Below are 21,071 nucleotides of genomic sequence, written 5' to 3'. Positions count from 1 at the left end.
AAACAGTAGACACGCTGCTGCTCTTATGCACACCCCTTACAGACCTCTTAGGAATGGGGTGAGGTCAATAGTAGATGGTCTTTGGTTAAAGATCCATGTGAAGGAATTGCATAAAACCCCTGTAAACAAACAAACAAACAAGAAAACATCTCCAACTTTTCTCGGTTGTTCACCTGCCTTGAAGATCAGCTGCTCAGCAGACTTACTTGGTTCATGGGTTTAGTGCTTTTTTGAAACAAAGCGATTAATTTTGTGCTTCCACAAACATTGCTGGCCTTCACTGGTTACAGCCACAGTCTGCATGCCTTGAAGGATAGTAGTTTGACAAATTGTTAAATATGTGATTAAGTGCTACAGATAGTTTCCTAATAGCTAGTGAGCAAAACTCGAAGGTTTAACCAATGGGTTTATTTAATATGAATATATCCTGCTTACTCCAAAGCAGAATAGCAATTTCTGGTAGGGTAGGGATCAACAGTAGGTTCTGGAATTTTGAGTTTGGTAGTTTTTTTATCAGCAAAGGCAATCAGTAAAAATAATTTTAATTGAGCCCTGGGAAACATCCTGAATGAATTCAGGATGGAAATTCCAGATAGAGCGAGAGAGAGAAAGAGGCAGAAGGAAAGAGATATAAAGATTGAATTGAACACAATTCTTTTCATGTCACTTTTATGTGTTATTTCCCTCTGCATTTGAAATACCTTGTAAGTCAAAGATGGCAATTTCAAATGTTGAGCACTCCAGGTATTAGCAGTTGACTTGCTGGGACTGATACAGTCTTTCAGTAGCATCTGGAGGGCCACAAGTTTTTGTCTCCCAAGTAGGACAGCCAACTTTTGACAAAATGTTGCAGGATGGTGATATGGAACTGTTAATCTGGAACTGCAACTGCAATCACTGTCAAGAATTCTTCTTGTAGCAGACAGGTCCCTTGAGAGATAGTTTCTACCTTGGAGAAAGAGAGATGAAATGGGAGAAGGATACAGAAAGAATTTTAGTAATGTCACCTTACCCCATCCCAATGACTCTTGGCTTCCAGTACTGTAAAATAAAAAGCGAAGCCTATAGCAATGTTAAATCACTCTGAATCATTAAAAAAAAAAATCAAAATTATTTTTAGCTTGCCACTCTGGACATAGGAACATGCTGCATTTATTTTAGGAGGCATAATTAGGAAAAGTGCAGTCAAATGACAGAGGGAAGTTGCCAGATGCTAGAAATAGAAGACTGTGCAGTTCTTATTACATTGGGGGGTTTTTCTAATGAAATGATACTGTGGGGACCATAGTAAATTATCTCGTTTCTTTTTTAAATAAATATTATCTCACTTCTCTCTTTCCTTGTGTATGTTAAGTGTCAGTGTTAACTTTTCCAGAAAGTTATTCTTTTTCTATCTGCACATAATTAGAGCCAGTGTGTGTGAATTTGGCAATTTCAGTATCACTTAGCTTCTGTTTCCAAGTTTAGGTTCACTCTATCTTGTTCCTGCCTCACTGTAAGAACATTGTTAAGGTTTGGACTGATATTTCTATGCATTTAATGGGTATTTCTCATCATATAACATTTCTGACATCTCTTTGGGACTTATAAATTCATTTAACCATGACCTGTCTCTTTAACACATTTCATTATTGGGCAGCATTATGTAACAAATAAATGAATAAATGAGGCACATGTAAAATTATGCTGCCTGAGAACTTCTGAAATAAGAAATGAAAAATAGTGATTCTTCATTTATAAACATTAAAGTCATTCATTCATTATTATTATTTAAATAGCCATGATATTTATTTATTAATTTGTCAAATTTATACCGTGTTTCTCCAAAAAGATGACCCACCTTGAAAAGAAACCCTATCACATTTTTGAGCGCATGTGATCAAATTAAGCCCCACCCACAAAATTAGCCCTAATTAAGACCCCACCCATGTAGGGGGTGGGGTGAAGCACACAGGTAAAAAATAAGCTAGGGTGGGTTGGGGCGGTGGAACTTCCCTACTTACCAGGCCTTGCACACCCCGACACCTGCCTCTCCTTCTATGGATGCTTCTTCTGTGGCCGCTTGCTGCCACTCACACAAATCACCCTGGCCTCCGTTTTACCTTTAGATGCCTGCCGGAAGGCATCTGCAGCTGATAACAGAGCTCTGGATCAATCCAGAGCTCTGTTATCAGCTGCAGATACCTTCTGGCATGCATCTGAAGGTGAAATGGAGGCCAGGGTGATGTGTGCGAGTGGAGGCAAGTGGCCACAGAAGAAATGGGCCAATAGCAGGCTTCTGCTGGGCAGGACTTCTGGCGCCACCACCGCGAGGTGAATCAATAATTAGAACCATCCAAAAAGAAGGCATAGCTGTTTTTTCAGGAGTCAAAAGAAAATAAGACCTGACCTTATTTTTGGAGAAACATGATATGTTCCTATGTATGACCCATATATAAATGAAGGAGAAAGAACAGCAGTAAAAAAAAAGTTTAAATCCCACAATACAATATATTGCTCATTACTATAATTCATATATTGTCTAGTAACAAATCATTACATGGTTTGGGTAGGACAAATCTAAGGACATTTACTCAGAAATAAGCTCCACTTATTTATAGTAACTTATTTTCTATATGTATATAGCATTATGTCAGCATTTTGTTTGTTACTCTCTATGGAGAACAGTTTAATAATAGCATCTCTTTAAAATGTTAAATAAGTAATAGGAATTGGAGTTTGGGAAGTCTTTGATGTCTTATTGCTAATTATCCAGTGCTTTGGCCATAGGCATTTATTTCAGCCTCAGAAAGGGCAAAATATGCATTGTGATGCCACAATACAGCTTGGAAAGTTAGTGGATTCTGTAAAACTTGGCAGAAGCTTCACATAGATTCCAAATTGTGACTAGCTTTGGGGTTATCCTGCGGATGAATCTTAGCTTGACAAAAACTTTTAAGGCCTAAATAATAGGCTCTTTATCTTAATTTTCTTTTTCATACAGTTCTACACATTGCGATGTACCATCTGTTTTTATATCCAGTACAGAAATTTTGGCACTTTGCTGCACGGCAAATTTGTTCCATTTTGTAAGCTAGCCTTTTTCCCCCCTCTCAAATGCAAGTTAGCAATCAGAATAATGCTATTATTTTATTCCCCAAAATTCTGCATTTACTACTTTTTCTGAATATGATGTACTTTTCCATCATATCAGAGCACTAAAAATATAGAGAGGATTATATTCCTTAGCCTATTGAAAGTTTATTATCGGTTGGTGTCCTATTGTTTCAGTTGATAGAAATTTCAGATTTCAAAGCCGAAAATGAATAAACAGTATTCCACACCCAGCTCACCCTGGCCAGTGTAGCAATCTGTCAATTATACAGTGTAATACAAAATATTTCAGCCTGCCAACTTGATTTGATTTGATTCTTTCATGAAACAACCAATATGCGGCAATACTAAGGCAAATGTCGATGAGTGTGCCAGATACCTATGGACATTTTATGTGAGTGTGCATCTGCTTTCACTTGAAAAATTATCCTCCCCGTGTCCAATGCAAAACAAGCATATGTGACACATTTTTAATGTTGCAATTACTCAGACAATAATAGCTGATCTCTCAAATTCAGTAATGTAGTACATGAATTTTTCCCCATGTGAAAAATGAAGTGTTTTTTTTCTTTATATAATGGGACAAAATATGAGGACATTTGAAAATTGGATTTTCAGTATCTAAAGGCCATCTTTCACTTACATGAACTGTGTAAGCTGAATTTAATAAAACATCTCTCTGCTACTTCTATTTATTTATGGAATTTAGCTCTCAAGGTAGCCATTTCTGAGTATCTCTGCACGTGCTCAACTTGTTACTTCACTATATTATATATTGACCTTCAGCAGGAGAGAAGTGGCTATGTGAATTTACTTACTTATTATATTTATGTACCATCACACTCAGAGGGACCAGGGCAGCATGCAGTCAAAACCAAAACTTGCTATAACACCAGTAATAAATAATAATCCTTACAATGGTTAAATGTTTCATAAATCTCGATAACCAACAGTAATAAGAGGCATGCAGATGACATATATCCTTCTGGACAGATCATTTTAAAGGGTTTTCTTAGGGTCAGAACAGGGGTGAAATCTACTTACCTTCCTTACCGGCTCAGGAGTGTACGTGCTGCGCACGAGCACTCACTTCGCTCGTGTGCACACACCTCACATGCATATGCAGACCTTCTGCGCATGCGCAGAAAGTAAAAACACATTACTTCCTGGTTAAAACCAGAAAGTAATGACACCCGGGCAGTTGGATGGAGCTTTGCTCCACCATCGCTACTGGATCGCTGAACTACCAGCCATGATCGCTATTGGATCATGAGATCCATTCCAATCTGATAGCATCTCACTCCTGGGCCAGAAGAACCATCCAGATTTCTGATGAAAAAGTTTCATAAGATGGGTGCCATTGCTGAGAAGTAGAAACCCCGTTAGATTTCACATAGAGAAGAAACCATCTGTCAGCTTTGGAAGTCATATTAGGCTGGAAGCTTCCATGCTGCCACTTTCTCTATGGGTGGGAAAGTAGGAGGGGGGTTTTAATAGAGGGGTTGTCTTTAGACATAATAGCATTCTTCCTGTCGATCAAGTGCAGGCTGATCCTGCATCTGGAGAAGGAGTGGTCGGAGTGCTGTCTCGAGATGGGGCGGATGCTGATTGGAGCATGTGATCGACTGAGGAGTGTGGGGATGGTTTTGGGGGTTTTGATTTACTGAGGGAAAACCTGGACCTCTCAGATCAGTTTTTCCCAGATTTGCCAGTTTATATATTCTAGTAAACAGAACTTTGAAAAATGCTTGCTTCAGAGTTTTTACTTGGAGTTGGGGTTTTTTCTGGAATGCTGACACCATCAGCATCTGGATCTGATATGTGTATGGTTGATCTGGATCCACCAGCAAGAATCCAGATGACAAATAATATTATGCTCTAAAGATTAAATCAGCACTTCAAATTGTACTTGAAAGCCTATTGGAAGTGAATGTGAGCTCCACAGCATTAATATTAAGTACATGTAGAAGCTTTCACCTGCCACTAAGCATTTTGACCCACTGAAGAGTGTTCACAGCTAGCTTCTTGTAGACCACATTGTGGTAATCTAACCAGGAGATAATACGAGTATGGGTCATGACTCCTTTTTTCAGAATTAACTTAATCTTTTTTCTGAAACATTGTAAAAGACAACATTAATAGAATTCCCTGGACTGGCAAACTTTAAGCTAATTTAAGATCTCTATCCCCTGTGGGCACACCAATCGCAGAAGAGAACAGATTGCATTTCAACAGCTACATAGATTTATTAATTCAAATTTCCAATAATTTCCTTCTTAATATATTTCTCAATTCCAGCCAAACTACTTAGAGGTTTTCACAGCTGTTCAACACTGCCTTCTTACTAAGATAAACAGAGTTTCTATTACTTACATAGTAACCAAAAAGATGCCCTACTGCTCCTTAATCCCAGATATGTTTACACAATCAAATCATTAGAGGAAAACAGAAAGCTATAGAAAGAAAGCCAAACAAAACTGAATCAAACTGAACTAAACAAAAACTGAATTAACTAGTCAATTTATTTCCCTTTTATTATACTACTGAGCTTAATAATACACTGACTGACCAAATATGGGAATGTTTATTATTTTATATCCTTTTGGGAGAGTGAGTGGAAAATATTTTCTCCTGATCTTTGGAACATTCTCTTCAAATACTGGTCTTCCATAATGCCTTGATTCATCAAAATCAGTACTTTGCTATTGATAACTGGATCTCATTTCCTCCAGCCATGTTTTGACTTGTTGTTGTTAGTTGTGAAGTCGTGTCTGACCCATTGCGATCCCATGGACAATGTTCCTCCAGGCCTTTCTGCCCTCTACCATCCCCCGGAGTCCATTCAAGCTCATGCCTACTGCTTCAGTGACTCCATACACCCCAAGGTTCTGAAGGAACTGGCAGACGAGATATCAGAACCACTGAACTATATCTTTCAAAGATCCTGGAACACAGGGGAGCTGCCAGGGGACTGGAAAAGAGCTGATGTAGTTCCCATCTTCAAAAAAGGGGGGAAAAAACAGATCCAGGAAACTACAGACCTATCAGCCTGACCTTAATACCGGGGAAGATTCTGGAAAAGATAATCAAGCAACGAATCACCGAACACCTAGAAGCAAACAAAGTAATAACCAAAAGCCAACATGGGTTTGTCAAAAACAGATCATGCCATACTAATCTTACTGCATTCTTTGACAAAGTGATAAAATTAGTAGACCAGAGGAATGCTGTCGATATAATTTACTTGGACTTCAGTAAAGCATTTGATAAAGTAGACTATAACCTACTACTAGATAAAGTAGAAAAATGTGGGTTAGACAGCACCACCACCAGATGGATTCGTAACTGGCTGACCAACCGCACTCAACGTGTAGTCCTCAATGGAACTACATCCACATGGAGGGAAGTATGCAGTGGAGTACCCCAAGGCTCTGTTTTAGGCCCAGTACTCTTCAACATCTTCATCAATGACTTGGACGAGGGGATAGATGGGGAACTCATCAAATTTGCAGATGACACCAAGCTGGCAGGAATAGCCAACACTCCAGAAGATAGGCTCAAGTTACAGAAAGATCTTGACAGACTTGAACATTGGGCGCTATCTAACAAAATGAAATTCAACAGTGAAAAAAGTAAGGTTCTACATTTAGGCAAAAAAAAAACAAAATGCACAGGTACCGTATATGTGGTACCTTGCTCAACAGTAGTACCTGTGAAAGGGATCTTGGAGTCCTAGTGGACAACCATTTAGATATGAACCAGCAGTGTGCAGCAGCTGCTAAAAAAGCCAACACAGTTCTGGGTTGCATAAACAGAGGGATAGAATCAAGATCATGTGAAGTGTTAATACCACTTTATAATGCCTTGGTAAGGCCACACTTGGAATACTGCATTCAGTTTTGGTCGCCATGATGTAAAAAAAATGCTGAGACTCTAAAAAGAGTGCAGAGAAGAGCAACAAAGATGATTAGGGGACTGGAGGCTAAAATATATGAAGAACGGTTGCAGGAACTGGATATGTCTAGTTTAATAAAAAGAAGGACTAGGGGAGACATGATAGCAGTGTTCCAATATCTCAGGAGTTGCCACAAAGAAGAGGGAGTTTGGCTGTTCTCCAAAGCACCTGAGGATAGAACAAGAAGCAATGGGTGGAAACTGATCAAGGAAAGAAGCAACTTAGAACTAAGGACAAATTTCCTGACAGTTAGAACAATTAATAAGTGGAACAACTTGCCTGCAGAAGTTGTAAATTCTCCAACACTGGAAATTTTTAAGAAAATGTTGGATAACCATCTGTCTGAGATGATGTAGGGTTTCCTGCCTAGGCAGGGGGTTGGACTAGAAGGCCTCCAAGGTCCCTTCCAACTCTCTTGTTATTATTATTACCTCCTTCTCTGTCGTCCCGTTCTTCTTTTGCCCTCGATCTTTCCCAGCATTAGGCTCTTCTCCAGAGAGTCTTTCCCTCTGATTAGGTGGCCAAAGTATTTGAGTTTCATCTTCAGAATCTGCCTTCTAAAGAGCAGTCAGGGTTGATCTGTTCTAGGACTGACCAGTTTGATCGCCTTGCAGTCCAAGGGACTTGCAGAAGTCTTCTCCAGCACCATAATTCAAAGGCCTCAATTCTTTGGTGCTCAGCCTTTTTTGGTCCATCTTTCACAGCCATACAACTGGGAAAACAATAGACTTGACTATATGCACTTTTGTTGGTAGGGTGATGTCTCTACTTTTTAGTATGCTGTCTAGATTTGCCATAGCTTTCCTCCCCAGAAGCAATCATCTTTTAATTTCTTGTCTGCAGTCCCCATCTTCAGTGATCTTGAAGCCCAGGAAAATAAAATCTGTCACCTCCATTTCTTCCTCATCTATTTGCCAGGAATTGAGAGGGTTGGATGTCATGATCTTAGTTTTTTTAGTGTTGAGTTTCAAGCCAACTTTTCCATTCTCCTTCTTCACCCGCATCAAGAGGCTCTTTGGTTCTTCTTTGCTTTCTGCCATTAGAGTTGTATCATCTGAATATCTGAGGTTGTTGATATTTCTCCCAGAAATCTTAATTCCAACCTTTGATTCATCTAGCCCCACCTTTCTCATGATGTGCTCTGCATATAAGTTAAATAGGCAGGATGATAGTATACAGCCTTGTATGACTCCTTTCACAATTTTGAACCAGTCAGTGGTTTCATGTCCAGTTCTCATTGTTGCTTCTTGACCCACATTTAGGTTTCTCAAGAGACAAATGAGATGGTCTTTAAGAACTTTCATCAGGGATATGATTTAGTTCATACCTGAGTGGCCTAGTGCTTTTCCCTACTTTCTTCAATTTAAGCCTAAATTTTGTAACGAGAAGCTCATGATCTGAGCCACAGTCAGCTCCTGGTCTTGTTTTTACTGACTGTATAGAGCTTCTCCATCTTTTGCTGCAGAGCAAATAGTCAATCTGATTTCTGTGTGGACCATCTGGTGATGTCCATGTGTAGAGTCATCTTTTGGGTTGTTGGAAAAGAGTGTTTGCTATGACCATCGTATTCTCTTGACAAAATTCTATCAGCCTGTACCCTGCTTCATTTTGTACTCCGAGGCCAATCTTCCCTGTTATTCCAGTTATCTTTTGGCTTTCTACTTTAGAATTCCAGTCCCCCATGATAATAAGAACATAATTTTTTGGTATTAATTTTATAAGGTGCTGTAGGGCTTCATAAAACCGGTCAAGTTCATCCTCTTCAGCACCAGTGATTGGGACATAGATTTGGATTACTGTGATATTGAATGGTTTGCCTTGGATTTGAACTGAGATCATTCTGTCATTTTGGAGATTGTATTCCAGTATTGCTTTTCCTACTCTTTTATTGATTATGAAGGCTACTCCATTTCTTTTGAGGTATTCTTGCTCGCAGTAGTATATCTGATGGTCATATGAATTAAATTCACCCATTCCTGTCCATTTTAGTTTGCTGATTCCTAAGATGTCGATGTTCAGACTTGTCATCACCTGTTTGACCATGCCCAGCTTGCCTTGATTCATGGATCTTACATTCCAGGTTCTTATGAAAAAAAAAATCTTTACAACATCGGACTTTCCTTTCACCACCAGATGCATCCACAGCTGAGTGACCTTTCAACTTTGGCCCAGTTGCTTCACTCTTTCTGAAGCTACTAGTACTATCCCTCTGCTTTTCCCAGTAGCATATTGGACACCTTACCAGTAGCATATTGGACACCTAAAGGGCTGATCTTCCAGCATCATATCTTTTTTCCTTTTGGTACTGTCCATGGGGTTTTCATGGCAAAGATACTAAAGTGGGTTGCCATTGCCTTCTCCAGTGGATCACGTTTTGTAAGAACACTCTGTTGTGACCTGTCCATCTTGGGTAGCCCTGCATGGCATAGCTCATAGCTTCATTGAGCTATGCAAGCCCCTTCGCCATGACAAGGCAGTAGTCCATGGAGGGGATGTTCTGACTATTTATGATTCAATATCACTAACTTAGAATTCTTCTGTTTGTTCCTATTCATACTATCATGATTTTCCTCATTGGTCATGTTGTACTATGAATGATTCCGTCTGGCATGAATTTTCATTCACGTGACAATTAATTGCGTGATCATTGAATAAGTTCACAAAAGGTTGCTTTCAGTTCAAACATGGAAATTCTTAGGGTTAGTGAAGTTCTTATGTTTACCATATTTTGTCTCACAGCTGTCACCATATCTTTCAAACTTGTTCGGAAGCTTTCAGTGTATTGATTTTCTATTATGTAAAACAATTTATAGAAATGAGAATTGATGAAATCTAAACTATATCCTGTCGATTGTCCTTAGGAAGGTGAATTTGCCCTCATATGATTTTTGAATTGCTGGCTACACCAATTCATCAAAGAAAAATTGTGGCTGTGGAAACTTCCTAGTAAAACTGGCTACTATTCATTCCTCATATTTTTCAAATCTATATTTACAGCAGAGAGCAAAAGAAGGAACAAGGAGGACTACTTACAGATATCCAAGCAGGAAGCACAAGTGATTTCTTTCCCCTCCAATGATTCTTTCTGCAGTAAATACCTGATTACTATTGGCAGAATGTTCTGCTTTTATGGAAGTTTGTGAGTAATTGTTACCTATGCTTGCTTCCCTTGTATTCCTCTTTCTCCAGTAATTCCCCATTATTTGTAGATACTTGCATCTGTAATTTTTTTAAAGGAAATTTTCAATTGAACCATTTCCCAAATAACCATTAGTCAAGTTATGTATTTCTAAACAAAATGTTCCTCAGTAACTTTAATCTTTGCAAATACTTACAGCATATTTTCTTAGAATTTCATTGCTCTATATGGCCTTTATTCCATACTAACTTATCTGAAGATAAAGCAAGCTCATTGATATAGGAATTTCTATAGGGGTGGGGAAAGGGGGATTCAAAGTGATCAGCCAATCATTGCCTCGGAAGATGTGATCAAATGCCTTTCCAAAAATTCATATATCTGTTTAGCTGTGGGAAAAATAAAGCTAACTTGGTCTTTCAAGCATGCTGTCTAAGGAATTCTGGGAGCTGAAGTTCACAGATCTTTAAAAACACTAGGCTAGCACAATTCTGAATTGTAAGAAAAGCAGATCAGAGTGTGGTTTCAGATAAATTTTGGACTGGACATTCATGAAAGTATCATTTATTGAGAGAAATGATCTATGAAGTTAGTTGAAAAATCTGAATCTATCATAGCATGAATATTGCTTTCGACAGAACACCTCTATATTGCTATTCTGGAAGAAAAAGAAAACAATATTTTATAGACAGTATTCTTTTGTTATATATCACTACAATCCCCACATAATTAAAAAAATAGGTAGCATTTGGGGTACTTAACATGTGGCTTGTTTCATGTTATTTAGCCACATTCAATACGTAGTAAGTTTCTTTGGCTCATTATTTGGGCCATTTTGTTTCCCTACTGAAAAATAACTTGGATAAATATGTACACTTGAAAATCGCGTGCAGGAACTTATATAATAGAAACAGTTATAAAAAAATTATACAAATAACCCTGCAAACTTTTTTCTTCAAGATTTATAAAATGCAGCACCAAAAAGATTAAAAGATTAGCTACAATAAAATGAATAGGATCATCCATTCCTGATCTAAGTTTGCTATTCCTGGCCTAAGCACATCACTTGTGTCTAGTTTATTTCATTTCATTTCATTTCATTTCATTTATTAAATTTCTATACCGCCCTTCTCCTGAAGGACTCGGGGCGGTTCACAGCCAACATAAAACAGAATTCATACAATATATATAGATATTAAAAACACTATAAAAATCTGATTAAATTTTGGCTAACAATTAAAATTAAGTTATTAAAATCAAATAATAAAACCCCAGTTAAAACACAACACATTAGGCTAGCCCTGCGTGATGAAACAAGAGAGTCTTGAGCTCGCGTTGGAAGGTCCGGAGGTGGGGGAGTGATTGTAACCCTGGAGGAAGCTCATTCCAGAGGGTAGGAGCCCCCACAGAGAAAGCTCTCCCCCTGACATTGTTTGGCTGACGGCACCCTGAGGAGACCCTCCCTGTGGGAGCACACAGGTCAATGGGAGGCTACCGGTGGCAGCAGGCAGTCCCGTAAATACCCCAGTCCTAAGCCATGGAGTGCTTTAAAGGTGGTTACCAACACCTTGAATGCACCCGGAAGACCACCGGCAACCAGTGCAGCCTGCGGAGGAGAGGTGTTATATGGGAGCCATGAGTGGCTCCCTCTATCACCCGCACAGCCACATTCTGGACCGAGTGCCCTTCAAGGGGAGCCCCATGTAGAGAGGGTTACAGTAGTCCAGGTAGGAAGTGACGAGGGCGTGAGTGACCGTGCACAAGGCATCCTGGTCTATGAAGGGGCGCAACTGGCGAATCAGGCGTACCTGACAAAAGGCTCCCCTGGCGACGGCCGTCAAGTGATCTTCTAACGACAGCCAAGCATCCAGGAGAACACCCAAGTTGCAAACCCTCTCCATAGGGGCCAATGACTCTGCACCAACAGCCAGCGATGGAACCAGCTGACTGTACCAGGATGCCGGCATTCACAGCCACTCGGAAATTTCAGTTAAATTTCCTCTACCTTTCCTCTTCCTAGAACAACAGATTTATTAAATAGGCAGTTTATGAAACTTTACTATATACTGTATATAAATAAGAAAACTATTCTACTGCTACAGTTAAGAGCACATGATGAACACATTAGTCCTGCAGTTCAGCATTATATGATTTGTTTGTACCAAGAAAATTGGGTTTATTTCGTTTCCCTACAGATTTTCTAGAAATGAAAACCTGTTAATTCCTTCATTATTATTATTATTATTACTATACAGGGCTGAATTGTAGACTAAACAAGAATGTATAATACTTCTTCAACAAATACTACCATTCTCCAGGGTAAAAAAAATAAGTAGAAAACCAAGTTTTAAAGGGGGAAATGGCCTTTTTTACTGCAATGTGGAATTGTAGTCCAGTTGTCAAAGCTCATACTGTATTTTCTTAAAATAACAAACACACCAACCCTAGGACTATTGCTGGTGATGGTTTGGCTTTGCCCAGTATCTTAGATAAATTATCCCCAGATAAAATGAGCCACGGTGGTGCAGTGGTTAGAGTGCAGTACAGCAGGCTACTTTTGCTGTCTGCTGGCTGCTTGCAATTTGGCAATTCAAATCTCACCAGGCTCAGGGTTGACTCAGTTTCCATTCTTCCGAGGTGGGTAAAATGAGGACCCAAATATTTGGGGGCAATATGCTGACTCTTTTTACAAACTGCTTACAGGGGGCTGTAAACAGTGGTGGGATTCAAATAATTTAACAACCGGTTCTCTGCCCTAATGGTTTCTTCCAACAACCAGTTCACCAAACTGCTCAGAAAGTTAACAACCGGTTCACCCAAAATGGTGCGAACTGACTGAATCCCACCACTGGCTGTAAAGCACTGTAAAGCTGTATATAACTCTAAGTGCTATTGCTAAAAAGCAAAGTTATTAATTTGAATTAATAAAATGATGTCCACTTCAACTGGAAAAATAGGTAAGGATACTTGATGACTCCATATACTGTATTTCAAGTGTGAGTGTGCCTTCAAGGCAGTGATGACTCCTGGTGACTGCTTGAACTAGTCCCTGCAGTTTTCTTGGCAAAGTTTTTCAGAAGCAGTTTGCCACTGCCTACTTCCTAGAGAAAATGCTGAGAGAAAATGACTGGCTCAAAATCACCCAGCTGACTTTGTACCTAAAGTGGGACTGAACTCAGAGAATGCAATTTCTAGCCTGGTGCCTTGACTATTATACCAAATTGGTTCTCCAAATAATAGGTATCAAATTTTAAGAAGTATTAAGTGTTTGAGGTCAAAGAGCTCTGATCAGCACAAACCCCAAGTTATTTTAAATCACAAAAAATATAAACTGCCAGTGTAAAGAAGAGTAAATATGTCTAGTTTAATGAAAAGAAGGACTAGGAGTGACATGATAGCAATGTTCCAATATCTCAGGGGTTGCCACAAAGAAGAGGGAGTCAAGCTATTCTCCAAAGGACCTGAAGGCAAGACAAGAAGCAATGGATGGAAACTAATCAAAGAGAGAAGCAATCTATAACTAAGGAGAAATTTCTTGACAGTTAAAACAATTAACCAGTGGAACAACTTGCCTTCAGATGTTGTGAATTCTCCAACACTGGAAGTTTTTAAGAAGAGATTAGACAACCATTTGTCTGAAATGGTATAAGGTTTCCTGCCTGAGCAGGAGAGTGGACTAGAAGACAACAGTGAAATGCACTTACCTTCGCTACCGGTTCGGAAATGTGAGCATGCACACTCACACTCACTACACTCAAGTATGCCTCTTCTGCACATGCGCAGAGGGTCAAAAATGGGACGTAATAACATCCTAGCAGGTAGGAGGAGTCTCCTCCAGCCTGCCCTACCAATTTGCACAAGCAGGATAGATCTGGCCAGATTTCACCGCTGCTAGAAGACCTCCAAGGTCCCTTCCAACTCTGTCTGTTCTGTCCTGTCCTGTCCTGTCCTGTCCTGTCCTATCCTATCCTATCCTATCCTATCCTATCCTATCCTATCCTATCCTATCCTATGTAAATCCTTCCACAACCAACACCACATCTGCCTACTATATAATGAACTTGGATTCTGCCTGATTGGCAAAAGCTTGTTTATTTTCAAATAACTATTGGAACTATTTAATTTAGTAATCTATTGTGCAGGCATAATCTTTGAAGTTGCTGAAGAAGAAACTTACATTATAATAGAGATTTGTCCATTTACTTCTATTCAAAAGCCTGATATGTAACACCCATATAAAATCAAGAGCTGAGCTTGATTCAAGAAAGTATTTATCTTTATTAATTTGATGACAAAATAAATAAAAAATATTGCCATTGGATCTGGACTCAATTTACCAAACTTGAAATATGTAAACATGTACACAGTTTAATTCTAATCCTTTTCATTGGCCAATTTTAGCCCTTTTTATTTAACTGGCTTTTTAAACACTTTTCATATTAGTTTTCTGCTCCTGTGTTAACTATTATCTTTTGTTTTGAGGTAATATTTGTTTTTCTAAAGACTGCATACTTTAGTATTTTCTGTTAGTTTGATTTCTATGGAGGCCTCTTGTTTAAAAACTAGATGTAAACAATAAAATCAGGAATTTTCTGACTATTGAACTCATTAAGTGCTTACACTGATTCACGAAATAATTCCTATGGTATGTCACTTTCTATTTCTATGAGCCTTTTTTTTTTTTAAAAAAAGTCATATTCCAGCACATATCACTCTTTCTATGGGATCCTTCAAGTTTCTTTTCCTTTTAAAAGTTTGGCACAAAAAGTCAAATAATAACTTATTTTCTGTTTGTCGATGAACATGAATTTTCTTATCTGATGTTTACAATGCAGGAAAACATTTTAACCCTGTGTAGAGACAGGGGAACAAAACATTTTGGAAAGGGAGTATTTTTTCCCCAGTTGGTATAATTTGCTTGAGCCAATATTATTTCTTTGTTTTTCTGTTATCTAAATTTTCTCGAGGGGTGGCATCTATCTTCTTTACCTAGTGTACAACTCTTTATTTGTGATAGAAGTATTAAAGGGACTGTTTATACAAGAAACCCTTCAAACCAATCATAAATCTCTGATATAAATTAAACATGCTTAGGATAGCATTGTTTGTTCAGCTACTTTCTTCAGGCAGCTTATAAAACAGAGTGTTACACTAGTACCAAAATCTTTTTCAAGTGGAAGTAAAAAAATAAACATGAACACTGCAGGTCAAGGGCATTAATGTGACTGAAAAGTTAGTTATAAAACTGAATTTCCAAAGGGTTTTGTATTATGGGGACTGTATTATGATATTTGGATTCCAAGAAGAGCCTAAGTATTTAATGGTTTTGATATTTCAAGAAGTGATTGAAAAGAAAAATACTTAACTGTTGATGTCTGGTGTTGCCGATTAATAAATGGAAGAAAAATAATAAATCAGTGATAATTTAGGGAATAAATGTAGGTAGTCAATAGTCCTTGACTTAACAACACGACTAAATAATAGATGCTAAAAGAAAATATGTGATTTTTCATAAATCTTTTACTTTGGGTTATTTGCTAATGCACAATTTGCTGAAATTAATTCAGATTGCCAGGAGGGATATTGAATAATACATAGCATAGTAATTTGCATTATTTTTGACATATTTTACCTACATAATCAGAAATGTTTTAATTATTTCTTTCTTTTTATTTTGAGCAAGTGTGTTTTAGTTCTAATTACATTGGTAAATAAAATCATATATATTTTTCTTAAGAAATGTAAACAGAAAATAACGGGAAAAAATACATTATAGCAATATGAGAACATGTATTTATTTACAAGTAATTGGTACAAGAATGAGTTCAATAGTCATACCAAAAGCTACTTATCAATTACAGTTTTCTTCATGTGGGTATTTTCTAGATGTGTTGGACTGAGGATCACATTATATCCAACTAGCACAGCTGGTAAATGCCAGATGGGGAAAGTCTAAATTGAGTGATATATTTATATTTATCAATATATGTTCACTTTGAGAAAAAATGATAATTCTAAAGATACATCTCTCATGATAACCAATTTCCAGTTTGTTTATTCCTTTCGGTAAATACTAATTAGTTCTACCTGAAAGTCACTTCAAATTGTCCTATTATTGTTCATATTTTTCTTTATTATTATTTCTGTTTGACTTATTATTAACAGGTTTTTGGTAATTTGCAACTGTAAGTACCACTGAGATTACTCTAAACTATAATTAGGTACTGAAATGTTTCTTGAAAGGAAAAAACCCTCCTCTTCTTCAGCGTGGGAGGAAATGCTTATGTATACAGGTAATCCTTAACGTACAATCATTCATTTACTAGAATAACATAATAACAGAGTTGGAAGGATCCTTGGAGGTCTTCTAGTCCAACCCTTGCTCAGGCAGAAAACCCTATACCATTTCAGACAAATGAGTGTCCTATCTCTTCTTAACATTTCCAGTATGGAAGTACCCACAACTTTTGGGGGCAAATTGTTCCACTGATTAATTGTTCTAACTGTCAGGAAATTTCTCCTTAGCTCTAGGTTGGTTCTCTCCTTGATTAGTTTCCTTCTGTTGCTTCTTGTCCTGCTTTCAGGTGCTTTGGAGAGTAGGTTGACCCCCGCCCTTCTTTGTGGCAGCCCCTTAGGGTTTAGGGCAGCGGTGAAATCCTCTGAAGTCTGCTACCGGTTCTGTGAGTCTGCTACCAAGTGCATGCTTTGCACACACATGCACACCTGAGCACACATCCACACAGCACTAAAAAAGGAACATTTTGAAGACTTCAGAGTCTGCAAAGGTAAGTAGAACAGCGAGGGGGGGGATCCATTGTGCTACATGATTTAGATTAGCTAGAAAGCCAAAAATCCAATGATTCTAGCTAATATAAATCGTGCGTCACAGCTGATCGTCGGAAATATCAGTTCACCCAAACCGGTAGCATTTTTTACTACTGGTTCAGGAGAACTGGTTGATTCAGTAGCATTTCACCCTGGGTTTGCATTTATAATTTAACCATGTTCCCATGGTCACATTATTGTGATCTGAATTCTTGACAACTAGTTTGTACTTGGAACAATTGCTGCTCCTGCAATCATGTTTCTAAAGGTGATCTTTTCAGTCAACTTCCAACAAATGAATAGAGAAGCTGGCAGCGAAAGTTGCAGTCACATGATGTTTCATTTAATGACCACACCACTTAACAATTAATTTTGCAATCTCAATTCTGGCTGTAAATCAAGGACTACCTGTAATTCTCTTTTTAGAAGAAGTTACCTTAGAATACCCTTAACTTTTTAAAAGTTTATCGGAGGAAAAAGCAGCTATGAACAGTGTATAACAAAAGGGCAGGGGGAAAAAAACAGAAGGGAACATTCTTCTGAGTTTGTGCAAAGAAACAAATGAAGTCCATCTTGGGTTGCTTTATTTTTTGCAACTTTCTGCAAAATGTTGAGAGAGGGGGGAGAGATGCTACATATTTGCTTCATATGGATTGTTTCTATAAAAAGAGTTAGAGCTTTTTATTACAGCAGAATAACCATTGATGTAATCCTCCTCATATTTAGTATCAGAAGAACAGCCAATTCCATTTTATGTATTACCATATATTCACATGGAACAGTACCTTTATATTTAACCAACGGAAATGATGGCAATTTATATTTCAGTCATATATTCAGTCAAAATGGGTCACACTCAGAAATACTTTGTAAAGACAGTGTGTTCAACATGGAAATGTTTCTTTTTTAAAGGTATGTGGATGTCAATTCTCAGAATTTCTCTGCTACCATACTGTACTAAATGATCCACAGGAAGCAGTATCTGGAAAAGTTTGTTAGAACTAATTTTCCAAATTAAACTTTTCTTTTAGCTTCCCTCTTCCGAGCATAGTCAAGATTGTGTCACTTCCAGAGGCTGACAAAACAATACCTCTCACATAATTATAATTGCTTTCTATGCTCTAGAACACTTTCACTTTTTAAAGCTTAGTCTACAGAGGCTTGTTCAGAAAACATAAAATCTAATGTCATCAGTGTTTCTTTCTTTCCTGTCAAAGATAAAGTTCAAAGCTCTTAAAGTAATTGTAATAAGGGGCACTGAAAGCCATATTGAAAATGTCAGCAGAATTTTTGATATCTCTTCTGAAAAATGCATAAGTAAATTCAAACCTACTTAAATAAGCAAAATACTTTCTACTTTTGTGATTTAACATAACCTGTTTACTATTTGCATTACAAAATCTATTTGAAATACCCCACTTAATATAAGCAACAATAATAATAATAAAAAGAAACAATTGGAAAAATATTCTAAATTTGGACTGTCAAATTTCAGAATACTGTATGACATACCTATTATGCATATCTATATCTATCTATACACATACACATGCACACACACCTCTGTTATGGATTTCTTTATAATTGAAATAGCACAATCCAACAAAATGAAAACTGTCACAGCAGATATAAACAGAAATGCGTAGGTTCCAGTTGAATTCCTTGTTCTCAATTTCAAAAGCTGTACAAAACTATTCATTTATATATGTGTGATTTATTTAACACCTCAATCCTAGTGATTCTTGCTGTTAAAGCTAATAAATGAAAATAATCTAAAAAAATATGGTAATTAGAATAGATGATGGATTTTGAAAGAATTTGTGAACAAAAGATATGTGCTTTGAAAAGATCCACAGAAAGACTGGGAATGAAGTTATCTAACAAAGATCATAACAAGCTGATAGCATACTGAAACACGCAAGCATGCACAAATGTATGTTCCTGCCACAATTGAAGGTTAGAAGCAAATATAATTTTCCTCATGTCTACTTTGCATAAGAAAGGAAAATAAATAGCAACCCTGAAACCAACAGGAGAATAAGTGGTTGAAAAAAAGGTTATGGTTTCAAATGTTAGTAGGCCATCTGTCAACAAAATGAGAGAATTTGCATTTGTCTATGTACAGTTTCCTTCTAGAATGTCAATTTTTTACAGCTTTCTCTTTTGTAAACTCTCCCTAATATATGCACTTTGTATTCAGTTTTCCTTAATAAATTAATTTCTGTAGGCAATTTTTGTATGTTGAAGTGAAAATGACAAAATTCAGAGTGGTACACAATCTAAAACTGTTCTAATCAGCAAATCAAAGTGTGCATACATAAATTAGCTTAAAATGTGCACCAAATGAAATTTTCCCATTTTCAGATTGAATCTGCTGGTTCTATCATTTATTTCAGAGAGCTGGAAAGAAAACTGAACTGAAAGGAGTTTCATCTAATAATCAACTTCAAATTCTGATTTAAACATTAGAAAACATCCATGGAAGAATGTTTGTGAAGGAAAACATCTTCATTCTTTGAAATAAAAAAATTACAAGGTATTCTTTAATATCTCTTGAACAGAGAAAAAAATATCTACATATATCTATTGTATAGAATCATTTAAATGTATATTTTGATTTCTGTCTCATATTGGGCATATTTTCAAACTTAACACAGACATTTGCTGAATAGTCCTAATTCAAATCAAGTCAGATAATTGTTCCTTGCATGTATCTGTACCATAATATTTTAGTTTAGGTTTAGATAAGTGGATTATGGACTGCAGAATTTCTCCTGAATACATATTGCACTGATAGCTCAAACTAACACAGCGTGACAACTTTAGTTTTTTTAACTTGACTATATATTTCAGAATGGCCAATTTACTTGCTTTGTATGATCTGAAAGAAAGAGTGAACTCACACTGAGATGCTACTCAGATAAATATATAGAGGGCAGGGTACCCTGCCTATAAACCATCACAACATTTTGAAAAATCACTTTGATGTTTGACAGAGAGCCAATGGGGCTCCCTCCAGATACTTTCACCATGCTGAGGACACTTAATGTGAGCAAAATTTTGAAAACAGCATATTGCCCAATTGAAATTCTATATAGACTTTTCTTCCTTTCCCCCAAATGTTTATAAAATAAAGCACAAAGATAGCAAAACGTAAGGATAAAAATTGGTCCTGATTTCTGACTGAATAGTTATTGGCTCCAACTAATAATCTAAATCAATAATATTCTTTGGTCCTTTGCTATCAGTTTTTGTTTATAAGTAAAAATCAGTATGGATCAAAATTTGGAGCAGGCAAGAGATCTTAAGAGAGAGATAAAAGAGATGTTTTATGAAAATCAAAACATGATTTTATTTTCTGAAAAAGGGCATCCAGAAATCCTACTCCATTGGAAACAGTTCAGAGGTGGATTTCAGCAGGTTCTGACCAGTTCTGGAGAACCGGTAGTGGAAATTTTGAGTAGTTTGGAGAACCGGTAGTAAAAATTCTGATTGGCCCCACCCCCATCTATTCTCTGCCTCCCAAGTCCCAGTGATTGGGAGGAAATGGGGATTTTGCAGTAACCTTCCCCTGGATTGGAGAGGAAATGGAGATTTTACAGTATTCTTCCCCTGCTACATCCACCAAGTCACGCCCACCAAGCTATGCCACACCCACCAAGCCATGCCACTCCCACCAAGCCACACCTACAGAACTGGTAGTAAGAAATTTTGAAACCCACCACTGGAGCAGTTGTCTTTTAACATGCTCATTCTATCAGAATAATCCCATTAGGATACAATTTACACTGGAGATAACACAGATTAACAGAGTTGGAAGGGACCTTGTAAGTCATCTAGTCATCCCCCCGCCCAAGCAGATCCTGCACCATTTTTGTCAGATGGCAGTCCAGTCTCTTCTTGAAAACTTCCAGTGATGAAGCTCCCACAACTTCTGGAGCCAAGCTGTACCATTGGTTGATTGTTCTCGCTGTCATAAAATTTATCTTTATTTCAAGATTGAATCTCTCCTTGTTCATGAGGCCAATGAGTGAAGGATTTGTAATTGCACTGATAAGATAC

This window comes from Ahaetulla prasina, chromosome 3, assembly GCF_028640845.1.
Source record: "Ahaetulla prasina isolate Xishuangbanna chromosome 3, ASM2864084v1, whole genome shotgun sequence".
In the NCBI taxonomy this organism is placed as follows: Eukaryota; Metazoa; Chordata; class Lepidosauria; order Squamata; family Colubridae; genus Ahaetulla; species Ahaetulla prasina.
This window is presented reverse-complemented; position numbering follows the sequence as displayed.